The sequence below is a fragment of the Nicotiana tomentosiformis genome, chromosome 5 (genome assembly GCF_000390325.3).
Source record: "Nicotiana tomentosiformis chromosome 5, ASM39032v3, whole genome shotgun sequence".
In the NCBI taxonomy this organism is placed as follows: Eukaryota; Viridiplantae; Streptophyta; class Magnoliopsida; order Solanales; family Solanaceae; genus Nicotiana; species Nicotiana tomentosiformis.
Genome location: NC_090816.1, coordinates 119,141,575 through 119,153,473, shown reverse-complemented (window position 1 = coordinate 119,153,473; position 11,899 = coordinate 119,141,575).

Sequence of the window (11,899 nt, the reverse complement as noted above, 5' to 3'; positions counted from 1 at the left end):
CATACGATACATCAATGCTAGATATTTAGGCACACTCATATCAATATGTATCGACAGTCAAAGTCCATGTAAGTTTGGCCAAGGCAAATGAATAATGGTCAAACACAATTTATTAAAGAAAACACCAAGTACAAGTTTAAGTTAATAGTATAATTATTAATTAATCTCACTTCACACTTGATGAAACCCTCCGTTTTGTTGTGTAGTTTGACTGGGTGACATATGTCTGCGTCAAACACATAATCAAATTGTTTTTAAGACCTAATTTTACGTGATTAACAACTGTCATTGCCTGCAAATCCCAGAAAGTATTGGTTTGGTAAATGCATAATCTTATCTTGGGTCCGTAAATATCTTTTTTAAATGCTTAATTAGTAATGCAGCCCATGTGACATCCATTAATCCGAATTTGGCAGACAATGTTACCTTCTAATCTTGTTTTTCTGTTATTTAATTAAAATGGGGATCGACAGATAGAACTAGTTCGATTTCGTTTGAGCAACTAGAGAAATTTAAAACAAATTAACGAGACGCATATTACTCGTTCAGATTTCATTGATGGTGGAAGACTTAGGTTTTGCTGACATTTGAATAATCTTTTTTCATGTTATATTGAGTTGATTTTCCTAAACACAAAGATAAATTTTTTAATCCTATGAGTTAATGGATAATAGATGTATTCCTCATTGATTGTGTTCTAAAGGAGTTTATAATGTTCTCAGCCGCTATATTTATTTGGTTGGAATTTTGGATTTTTTCACAAGAGTTGGTTTTATTCTTGAGGAGATTAGTTTATTTAGTAAAATACTAATAATAACATTACGTATCCATTATTAGTTTGCATTCCTATAACGTCATTACATATCCATTATCAATAACAATTCAATTGCAAAGACTCTATCTAAGTGGATAATATCAGGCCAAACTCAAGAATAAAACCTACATCATTCTCTTATTTCAATTATAATGTAAATATCTTACTTTTTAATTGTAAAAATATCTACAGACTACCGAACAAGGTTTTCATTTGTGAATTTGTAAGAATACTTCTCAATCGGACATGTTATATATGAGCATTATCTATCCTTGTATTTTTTATTTCAAAATTGATATACAATATAATAATTTGTAAGTTTCATTTTAATGACTATAAACTATACAAATCAATCGACTATAACCATCGTAGACGTATCCTAGTGCTATAAGGATCAGTTTTTTTTTATATTTATTTTGCAATATAATAAGGACATTACAAGAAATATGAGCTATAAATGTCGTAAATGCCACATATATGTCAAAAAAATTGCTTACCCACATTTATTTTACAGTTACTTCAAGTGTCATAAATTTCATTATCGAATTTAACATTTATATTAATATCGGTAAAAAAAATTATGACATTTATTTACGTCTTTTATGAAATGTTGGACCAAGTATAGATCGAGTACTATTGAGATTCTTTTTATTCGATGGAGTATATATTGAGTTGAATTCTGAGTAGGTTAACAAGCAGATGGACTCTGCTCCGGTGAAGTTTTCTCCTGTAACACTCAATATCCTTTTCTTTTTTTTTTGTTTTATTTTTTGATCGGTGCTCGGTACTTATATTAAGAGTCCTTATTATCCGAATGTTTTTCGTGTAAGGTCCATTATAGAGAACCATTCCCTATCAAAAGAGTTTCCTTCTAAGTGCTCAAATCCGAAACAGTTGGTTAAGGATATATGAATTTTATTCGTTAAACTACAATCCTCAATAATAATAGTAGTACATTTGATGGTTGCCATGTACACAAATGAAGTATAAAGTCAGATCATCCCATAGACTAGTTCCCTGTTATTGTTTAAGAAAAGTTCAGAAAGTAAGTAAACAATTGTGTGAAACAATTTTGCAGAAAATTAAACTGCTTGGCATCACATGCATAAAATACTTTGGAATCTATACAGGATAGTACATAATATCAGGCGCTCGATTAATAATTAATATTTTCTCATCTAAAATTCGTCTAAACGAAAGTAATTAATTTTGAGAATTAGCACATCAATTTAAAATATTGGCATTATGTTTCTTTTTTTCTTTTTACACTAACATGTTTGACAATTCCAACAGTGTTGCTTAATAGTCAATGAATTATTTGAGAATCATGATCTTTAAGTTCAAATCTCGGCAGAGGCAAAATATTCAAAAATTGTTTCTCATTTATTTAAATCTTGATAGACAAAAGTCAAAATACCTATGCTAGTGAAAGGTATAACAAGTAACCTATAAAATTAATTAAAGTTTTTAAACACTACTATTATTAAAAAGAAAAACTCAATATAGGGTGAATGCTAAGAAGGGAAATAATTTCCAAAAGAAGTGGTAAGGAGAAGAAATGAGCAAGAGACATGACTGACATAGCATTGGCCATTGGGGAGCCTAAAAGGACAATGACACAAGTCACAATCTTTTCTTTTATTGAGTTTCTCTACATTTTTGTTAAATAGTTGGAACAAGACCAGAGATCTTCAGTGTCCCAACTAAAACACTAGTCAAGAAATTGAATACAAGAAAATTGATTTGTTATGGAACTGCAAAAAAGGAAAAAGAGAAAAAGATGATGATCTATAAATGGCCCATACTGCAAATTGCCACTAGCTACCTAAGGCTTCCCTAGCCACCATTTGTGCAGTAGGCAGTGAGGGGGCAAATGGCAATAGCTGTAGAACAGCAGAGAGCACAGAAGAGAGACAGAGGCACTGCAAATTTTGCAGAATGAATAGCACATACTTATCCATTTACAATTACAATTAAAAAGGAATGGCCTGTGTGTGATATGGATTGGAATTGGAATTGTATAGGGGGACAAATGAACAAGGACAACCTCCCCATGTATTTGGATAACTTGCCCGTAATGGAGTTGTCAATGGATTTATCATCTTATTGCCTTTTCAGCTTTATCCCTCAAATATCTTTCATAGGTTTTTCGCTCCTCTTTTTTTTTTTTTTTTTCATCCGGTATTTGATTGGTAGAGTCAATTACTCAAATAATCGCTCAAGTATTTCAAATTATCTACTAAAGTTACCTTTCTTTCGTTTGTAACAATGCCTATAGCACTCAGAAGGTCAATCAATTAGATTTTTCAAACTTATGATTGCCAAATACCAATTTTACCCTCTAAATTATCAACGTTTCTTTTCTTTTATTTTTTTTATTTTTAACTTTATAAATTATCAAGTCACTTAATTATGCCTAAGATGCACCATGATGTTGGCTAAGCTTAGGGTTGTGCATGAATCGGATCGGATTTAGCACATTTCGGATTTTGGATTCTACAAAAATGCCATCCGAATCCGATCCGAATTAATATCGGATCGGATTTTAAAGTTTGGATCGGATCAATATTTCGGATCGGATTATTCGGATCGGATTATATGTATTATTAAGGCTATTGCTAATCTAATCGGCTAATGCATCTGCCTTATCTGCTTATTCTGTGTTATGTGCTAATACAAACATCTCTTTTCTTTTCATCCCTTTTATGAGTATTGCATCTCTAAGAAAATATTTCTCTAGAGGTTTGAGTTGTTATGCCTCAGAGTTGCAAACTCATACATATATTTTCTTTGTAAAAGAGGTAATACAGCAAGAAAAATTTATGTTTCTGCAATTATGAGGGTACTATGGTGCCAATATAGCTAAATCTAGCAATTGTAAAGGTAATAACTTAGGGGAAGATATAAAGGAAGTACTAACTATCCGAAATTAAAGTTTATTATTTATACATGCCCTAATAATTTTGAATTTCGGATCGGGTTAAAATTGATTCAATCCGAATCTGATCCGAATATCCAAAATTTTAATAAACATAATACGAAATCCGATCCAAATATCTGAAATCGGAAATCCGAAATTGAGCGGATCGGTTCGGATTTCGGATATCTGATCCAAATGAACAGCCCAAGCTCAGCCACCTAGATCAATCAACACACGCTTAACTCGAGATTTATTTATGAGTACCGATATTACCAGCGCATCGTTGTGGGGCTGCACGATCCCCTCAACGTCATCGTCGTTGAAAAACAAGGTTCCTTCCGGTACATAAGAGTCTATTATTTCCTTGTGATGGATACTTTGGTGCGCTTCAGCATCGTCTCCTAGGGAATGTAGACCCCACCGATGATCATGTTAATGACGTGCTGAGGTTCCTCCTGCTCTGTCTGTTTATTAGAATCGTGTTTCCTGAAGTGGTTCTTAGCCCGATCACTCAGGAACTCTCGGAGATGTCCGTTGTTGAACAGTCAGGCCACCTCATCTCTTAATTGTGGGCAGTCTTCTGTTCTGTGGCCATGAGTGCCATGATATTTGCACATTAGGTTAAGATCCTTTTGGACTGGATCAAATTGTAGAGGTCATGGCCATTTGGTATCCTTGATGCGTCCGATGGAAGATACGATAATGGCGGCATCAATGTTGAAGTTTTACTCTCATAATCTTGGCGCTTCTTTAGGCCCGGCGGGGCTGTCGAAGTTGTTTTGATCATGAGTCCTCGGTTGTTTTGACCTCGGTCATTTCTCATAAGGTTCCTCCCAGACCCACTGCTTCTTCGGTCTCCATTGTACAGCTGATACCGATTCCTGTTTGTTCTCGGTTCACGATCGATATCTTTCTTGACTGTGTCGAAGGTTCTGACGGGATACACGGACTCGAAAGGGGTCCCAAGTTGATCATCCGTTCCATTTGAAACCGGGACACGAACTCTCTGAACATCTCATTATCCTTCTAATTTACTTTGAAAAAGTCTAACTTTCTGGTCTCGAGCTTGATAGCCCCGGCGTGTGCTTTTACGAATGAAACTACCAGCATAGCAAACGAGTTAATAAAATTAGGAGGTAAGTTATGATACCATATCATAGCTCTTTTTGACAGGGTTTCCCTGAACTTTTTCAACAAGACAGACTTGATCTCATTATTCTCCAAGTTGTTCCCTTTGATGGTACATGTATAGGAGGTCACATGCTCATTTGGGTCAGTCGTTCCGTTGTACTTAGGAATCTCGAGCATGCAGAACTTCTTAGGGATCGGCTTTGGAGCCGCGCTTGGAGGAAAAGGTGTTTGAACGAACTTGTTGGAATCTAGGCCTTTTAATATCGGTGGTGATCCTAGGATTTGCTCGACCTTGGAATTGTAGGTTTCCACTTTTTGTCATTAGCTTCGATTTTCTTCTCTCCTAATTCTACCGTTTTGTCAGTTCCTCGAGCATCTTTATGATCTCGGAATCGGTCCCCGATTCATTTTCATTCGGCCTTTCAACGACCGGTTCATTTATGCGGGCGACTTTCCGGAGTGGGTCGGGTTCAATTCTGCTCATCGCATGGCTTTAGTTGTGTAAGTGGGCTATCGTCGCATGTTAAACCTGTAACATTTCGAAAATCATTCGTAAATTGATCCCGTCCCCTCCAATGTCTTGTGTATTTCGGGTTGTTGATCTGGCTTCACCATAGACGCTATTCTCGAGGTCGGTAGGCATATTTGCGTTGATAGTCACTTGCGAGTTGGCGCCAATCGTGTCAGCGACCGGAATTCCGATGGGATCAACAGGCGGTACCTCACCACTGGTCACTATGTTGTTATTTTTGCCGTGATGACCGGACTCATCGTCAACATGTAGATGTGCTGACTGGAGTTTGACATTTTGAGCTTTAACCTGAAATTAGAGACACTCCAAAGAACAAGCGTAAAGTAGTGTGTGTTATAGAAATTTGTATCAAATAGCCATTATTATCCTCAGCCGCATGGTGGGCGCCAAACTTTTTACCCTCAAAATCGGATAACAATTGAATTTGTGAGTGGTTTTAAGGATACATGGATTTATTTGACACAAAACAGTAAATAAAGATAAATTAAATAAATAAGGATGAAGTAAGCTCAAACCACACGAGTAAGACGATTTAAGCCTTGGTGAAATATTTGCCCTCGATCCGAACTCGTAACAACAAGCATTGACGAACAAAAGCAAAAGAACTAATAACGGAAAAAATAATAATATATTGCCTTGAAACGTGTGTTACCACGTGTTTTATGAATTATCAAATGCCCTTTATATAATAGAGGAGTCATACTTTAGGTACAATTCTATAAAAGTAAAATATCTTTTGATTTACTGATTGCCGGTTCTTTATCGGTACGTGCCGAGATTCCCGCCGTAATATCCGGTCGGTCACAGATATTTCGGTTTTTCTTTGTCTATGCTGACAATGTTTCTTCAAAGTCGTTTGGGGCTAGGATCGATTCCGGGAATGTGGCCTCGATATTCTCGAAGGCAGGCGTCTTGTCTCCGGGTTCTAGCCCGGTGGGACTTGGGGTCGATCTTCAATCCTTTATTGTCATGTCTCGAGCCTCGCTTACCATATCGGAGGTTAGGATGCACCATGAGCTTGATTTCGACCGTATATAATCCTCGACTAATCCGAATTAGCCTCACCTAAGGTGATTAAAGTGGGAAACGTTTCATATTATGATTTTCTTTTTCATTTTCAATTTCGAGTTCTAAATGTTTGTTTAAAAGTGAAGAAATTATATTCATCCGTACACAATCCTTTGTGGTGGTTGTTCACTCATTTCGGTGAAGTTTGATTTTTAAAAAAATAAATTAAAATCAAGTTTTCAAATTCTCTTTTTAAATTTTTGCATGTTTGCTTATGTTGTTTAGTAGATGAAAAAAAGATTGCAACTTCACGTTAGTTTTTGAATTTATGCAAAACTCAGAAACTTCTGTAGGCGAGTTTTGAGTTTAAAGACCTATAATTATTTGTGACATCATTATTACAAGAGTAGTAATAATATGATATGGATTGAAATTCGAGGGATTCGAGCATGTTATAAATCACATTTGGTGGTTATCTTATATCTCGTAAATCACAAGTTCTACATAGAGATTATTTCTTCCTATGTTAGTAACAAAAATTACAGCATTTTATAATTTGTGTATAACTAATGAACGTAAATTCCATTATAACGGGACACATAAGCGGAGTCTGGAACCAAAATATGATTCTTTTGGACTCAAAGAATCAAAATATGTGGAAAAAAAACTGGCCACCATAATATGTATAGCGCGGTATTTCACTGCGCTATACCTTAACGGAACGTTTGTCCGTTAAGGTGTAGTGCGGTTATTCACCGTGTTATACTTAATTATTGGGCCCACCTACAATTCTTATGGTATTGATTGACACACCAGTATTTCAACAGGGTATAACGCGATGAATTAGCTCGCTATACGTAAAATTTGGGCCCATTAATAATTCTTATGTACTTAGTTGACAGACCAATAATTCTACTGGGTATAGCGCGCATATGTAAGGCGCTATATATCATTTGTTTTCCTTATTTAAAGAGTTTTCAGGAGGATTTTGTAAAAATTCATTCAGAATCCTTCAAGTCTTCCGAAATATTTGTTTGTTCAGTTATTTTGCATTTTGTCATAATGTCTGAAGAACAGAGAATTAGGGTTTCATTATATTGGGGTTGTGAGGTTGTGGTGGAGAATAACTCAATACGCTGTAGTTGTTCTCCACAGTGTCATGTTAAGTTACCACTTACAATGGAGTACGATAGATTGGTATCGTTGTTATGTAAAAAAATTAGTGTGAGCAAACGTTTGGTGAATATTAAAGTAACCGGAAGATCTCTGTATTCTGTTACTCCGCAAGGGGTTTCTTGTTATGCTGAGTTTAACATCAAAGACGATGAAACTTTGAAAGATTTTTTGAGGACTTCGGATGAACACCGGGAAGTTCTTGTGATAAAAATATTGGAAATTTACTTCGAGGCTGAAGACGTTTGCAATAATGAGGTTTCGCAAAGTAGAGATGTCCCTCAATCATCGGGTGGTTATTTTGGAACAGTTTTAGCCGAAGAGGTTCCGGGTGCAAGAATTTGGCTTGATCTAAACTTATCTCCACGGGCGAATGAGGAGCGAGGAAATAATTTCTCCCCTAGTTTACATAATCCACAAGCCGAGTGGTAAACTTCAATTTTCCTTTGTGTTACGATGTTTATTTTTATGTATTGAATTTGTATTAACTTTCATATATTCTACAGGGGGTACCGGCCAGATATGAATATTACAAGTTATGAACCAATGGCTAGTTGGAATATGCTTAGTTTTGGTGTGTTGGATCATGGTGGTTCATCCGGGAGTCATCATCAACATGATAATGTCCATCATGAGATATCAACACATTATCATTTGTAAGTAAAGTGATAAAGTTTATATGTAAAGTTTGGATGAATTTGATAAACTCATTATTTTTTTGATTTGTGCAGTGAAAACGAGCAACTTGAAGGTCTTGTCCTTACTCAATTGTCCGAAGATGACATATTTAATCGGGATTTGGCAGATGCGCAGAGTCAGGAAGAGAATAGTAATTATGAAAACAATGCTGATGAGTCTGGAGATGACACGCCCTTCTCTGATGAGGGTGACGAGGAGGAGGAAGAGAATGTTGAACCTGATTTGACGAGGGAGCATGCTCCACCTCTCGCTAGACCAAGAGTGTATGAGACCCATGTGCAGTTTCATTCAAGGGAGATTTCCTACCTTGATCATTTGTCAAGTATGCCGCATGTGGATGCCCTCATAAGGGGTCTTTACGAAATTCGGACAGCAATGTGGGATGAATATAGAGCAACGGTGCTGCCAAAGGGCATACTTTTTGCTGATAAAGTGCGCCTAAGTAGGGCGATGCGAATGTACAGCATAAATGAGTGTCGTGAGATCGTGATTCATAAGTCATCTCCGGATGTATAAAAGGTTATTTGTCGTAGATGGTTTACGGGTTGTAATTGGATGTTGCGTGCAAGGAAACTGAAAACAAATATATGGGTTGTGGATAAATACATTAGCACCCATAATTATGAAATGGACATATTCAGTGGGAATCATTTTAACTTGAATGTTGACTTGATTTCTCTTATCTTGATTCCACGCATTGCAGCGTCCATAAGGTACAAGATCAAAGAGTGTATAACATCTGTCCACCAGGTATATGGGTGTACCATTACCAAAAGAAAGGCATTTCTCGGGCGCAAACGTGCGTTTGAAATTGTTTCTGGTAACTGGGATAAGTCCTTTGCATCTCTACCCATGTACATGGCCTTATTGCAATACTTTAACCCCGAGACTGTTGTTGAATGGAACCTTGAGCGGAGCCCGGGAATAGCATAACACATATTGTGTTCTCGGCATTTAAATCAGCCATTGATGTTTTTGTGCATTGTGGGCCGGTAATATCCATAGACAACACTCATGTCTATGAAAAGTATGATATTAAGTTGTTGATCGTTGTTACAGTAAATGCCAATGGAAGTATATTTCCCCTAGCATTTGGTATTTGTGCCAATGAAAGCCAAGAGACGTGGACATTATTTTTGAACCACTTGAAGGAGCATGTTATCAGACAACGTTTAGGTATTTGTCTAATATCTAATCGTCATGACAGTATTTTAAGTTCTGTATAGAATTTGCGTGCATGGCAGGAACCGTATGCCTACCACCGTTACTGTGTGACGCACCTGAAGGCCAACTTCCAGAGGGTTTATCTGAACAAGGACTTGCATGATTTAATGTGGATGGCTGCAACAGATCACCAAGAGTGTAAATTCAAGAGGCGAATGGAATTGATCAGGGAGGAAGACCAATGAGCCTATACTTGGTTGATGCGACATGAGCTTGACAATTGGACTTTGGATGCAAATGGTGGCAGAAGATGTGGAATTCTGACTACAAATGTGTGAGAGTATTTCAACGGGTTATTGAAATCTGCACGTGGATTGCCTGTCACTGCTATGGTGCGGATATCATTCAAGCAGATGGCGGAGAGGCTTGTTGAAAGGTCTAGAGGTGCATCCTCATTGATGGAAGGGGTTTTGAATTCATGCCAATACCAATGAAAAAATTTGAGAAATATAGGAAGCGAGCACAATGGCATTTATTTTTGCAGTATTACAACGAGCGAAATATTTTTGAAGTTCGCACTGATATCCATCATAACCAGGGGAATAATACACACACCGTCAATGAAATCACAAGGTTATGCTACTGTGGGAAATGGTCCATCTATCACATGCCGTGCTCACATGCCATGAAGTGCTTTCAACATACAAGTTTCGCGACAACGAGGTATATTGATAAAGATTATAGTATTGCAGCATACTTAAACACCTATAGTGGACAGTTGCAGCTAGTGGGTGCTGAGCATTATTGGCCATCGGAACCATTTAAAATAGTGTGTAACAAAGAGTATGTGCGTCAACGACAAGTGCAGAAAAGAACGCGTATAAGGAACTAAATGGATGTTGGTGATACCGTTTATGCACGTAAATGTGGCATATGTTCCTATAGAGGACACGATCGCCATAAATGCCCTTCAGACGGTTTAGGTAGCGGTGGTAATTCAGGTCCTAGTGGAAGTTAATCCAATGTTCCCAATTATCAAGGATACACATAGTGTTTTATTGCAGTAATTTGTTGTAATAAATGTATGTAAATGTTCAGCTTGCAAAATGTATGAAATAAAATTATTATTCCAATGAGGGTTAATCTAATTGATATTTAGCATTAATACTTCAGTACAACAATTTAACATACACCCCAAGAAAAAAAAATAGTCATTCGCTATTATCGTCGTTGTGTGGCACTATTTCAATGTCACTGTCTTCATCTTCTTCATCAACATCATGTACGCACACTTCGGGACCGAGGGCATCGTAATCTAGGCCCCAATTGACACACATTTCTCGTATTTCATCGCTATCATCAATAAGACCACTTGCTTGATTTCTACAACAATATGGGACTCCAACATCCAACGTCTGTAGTAGAAACTTAGGTAGTCCCTCCAACTTGGTAATTGTTGGGAAAATAGGATAATCATTATCTCTATGCAATTTTTTATTTTCGAATAAATCCCAGTATTGATCCTCTGTTCCTCCCAGGTAGTTAAGATCATCCATTGCATGATGAACAGCTAGTGTCTTTTCTATCTCTAGAATCTCCTTCATCAAATGCCAAATCACTTCTGGTTCATCTTTGTGAGCGTTTGTTAGGAAGGTTGCAGACAATGCTTGTGGCACAACAAGCCCATGCCAGCGACATAGTACTTTATAATCACATCGTTTTGAATAAAGGGGAACCCATTGTAGTTTTTAGCCCAAAATTCGCATACCTTCAGACTTTGTAGAATGCGTTTCGCCTTCAATAATGTGCCTTGCAACTTTGAGATCAGTGTGTATATCAATAGGCTTATTTTCTAAGGAACGCAGAATACCATACCATTTGTCATCAACCAAGTCAATATAGCAACCTAGCATATTTTTTTAAGGTAGGGACCGATAGTGTTAAGACGTGTTCCATTGGGATCTGTTGAACTACCTTCACCCTTCTACCTCCTTTTAAACCACTTATTAAATGTTAGTGGCATTTTTTAAATGGATGTTGTAATATTTCTTCAAATGGTCTTTGAATATAGATGTCTTGGTTCAGTTTAAGAAGTTGTTTTATACCCCAAATAATTATTATCACTCGAAGCATAGCGCGCCACCAATATGCGTTATGTGTATTGTCTTGTCGACCTGAAAAAGCTGCCATTCTGGAAAAGCTTTATTGTTCCCTAAAGAATCATTATCACGCGAAACGTAGTGCGCCACCAATATACATTATGTGTATTGTATTGTCGACATGAAAAAGCTCCCGTTCTGGAAAAGCTGTCTTGTACTCTAAAGAATCATTATCATGCGAAACATAGCGCCACCAATATACGTTATGTGTTTTATCTTGCCTATAAAAGCCTAGCGCATTTTAGTTATTATTTGTGCTTAACCAAAACAAATAGAAAACCTTTCCATAAAATTTTCGT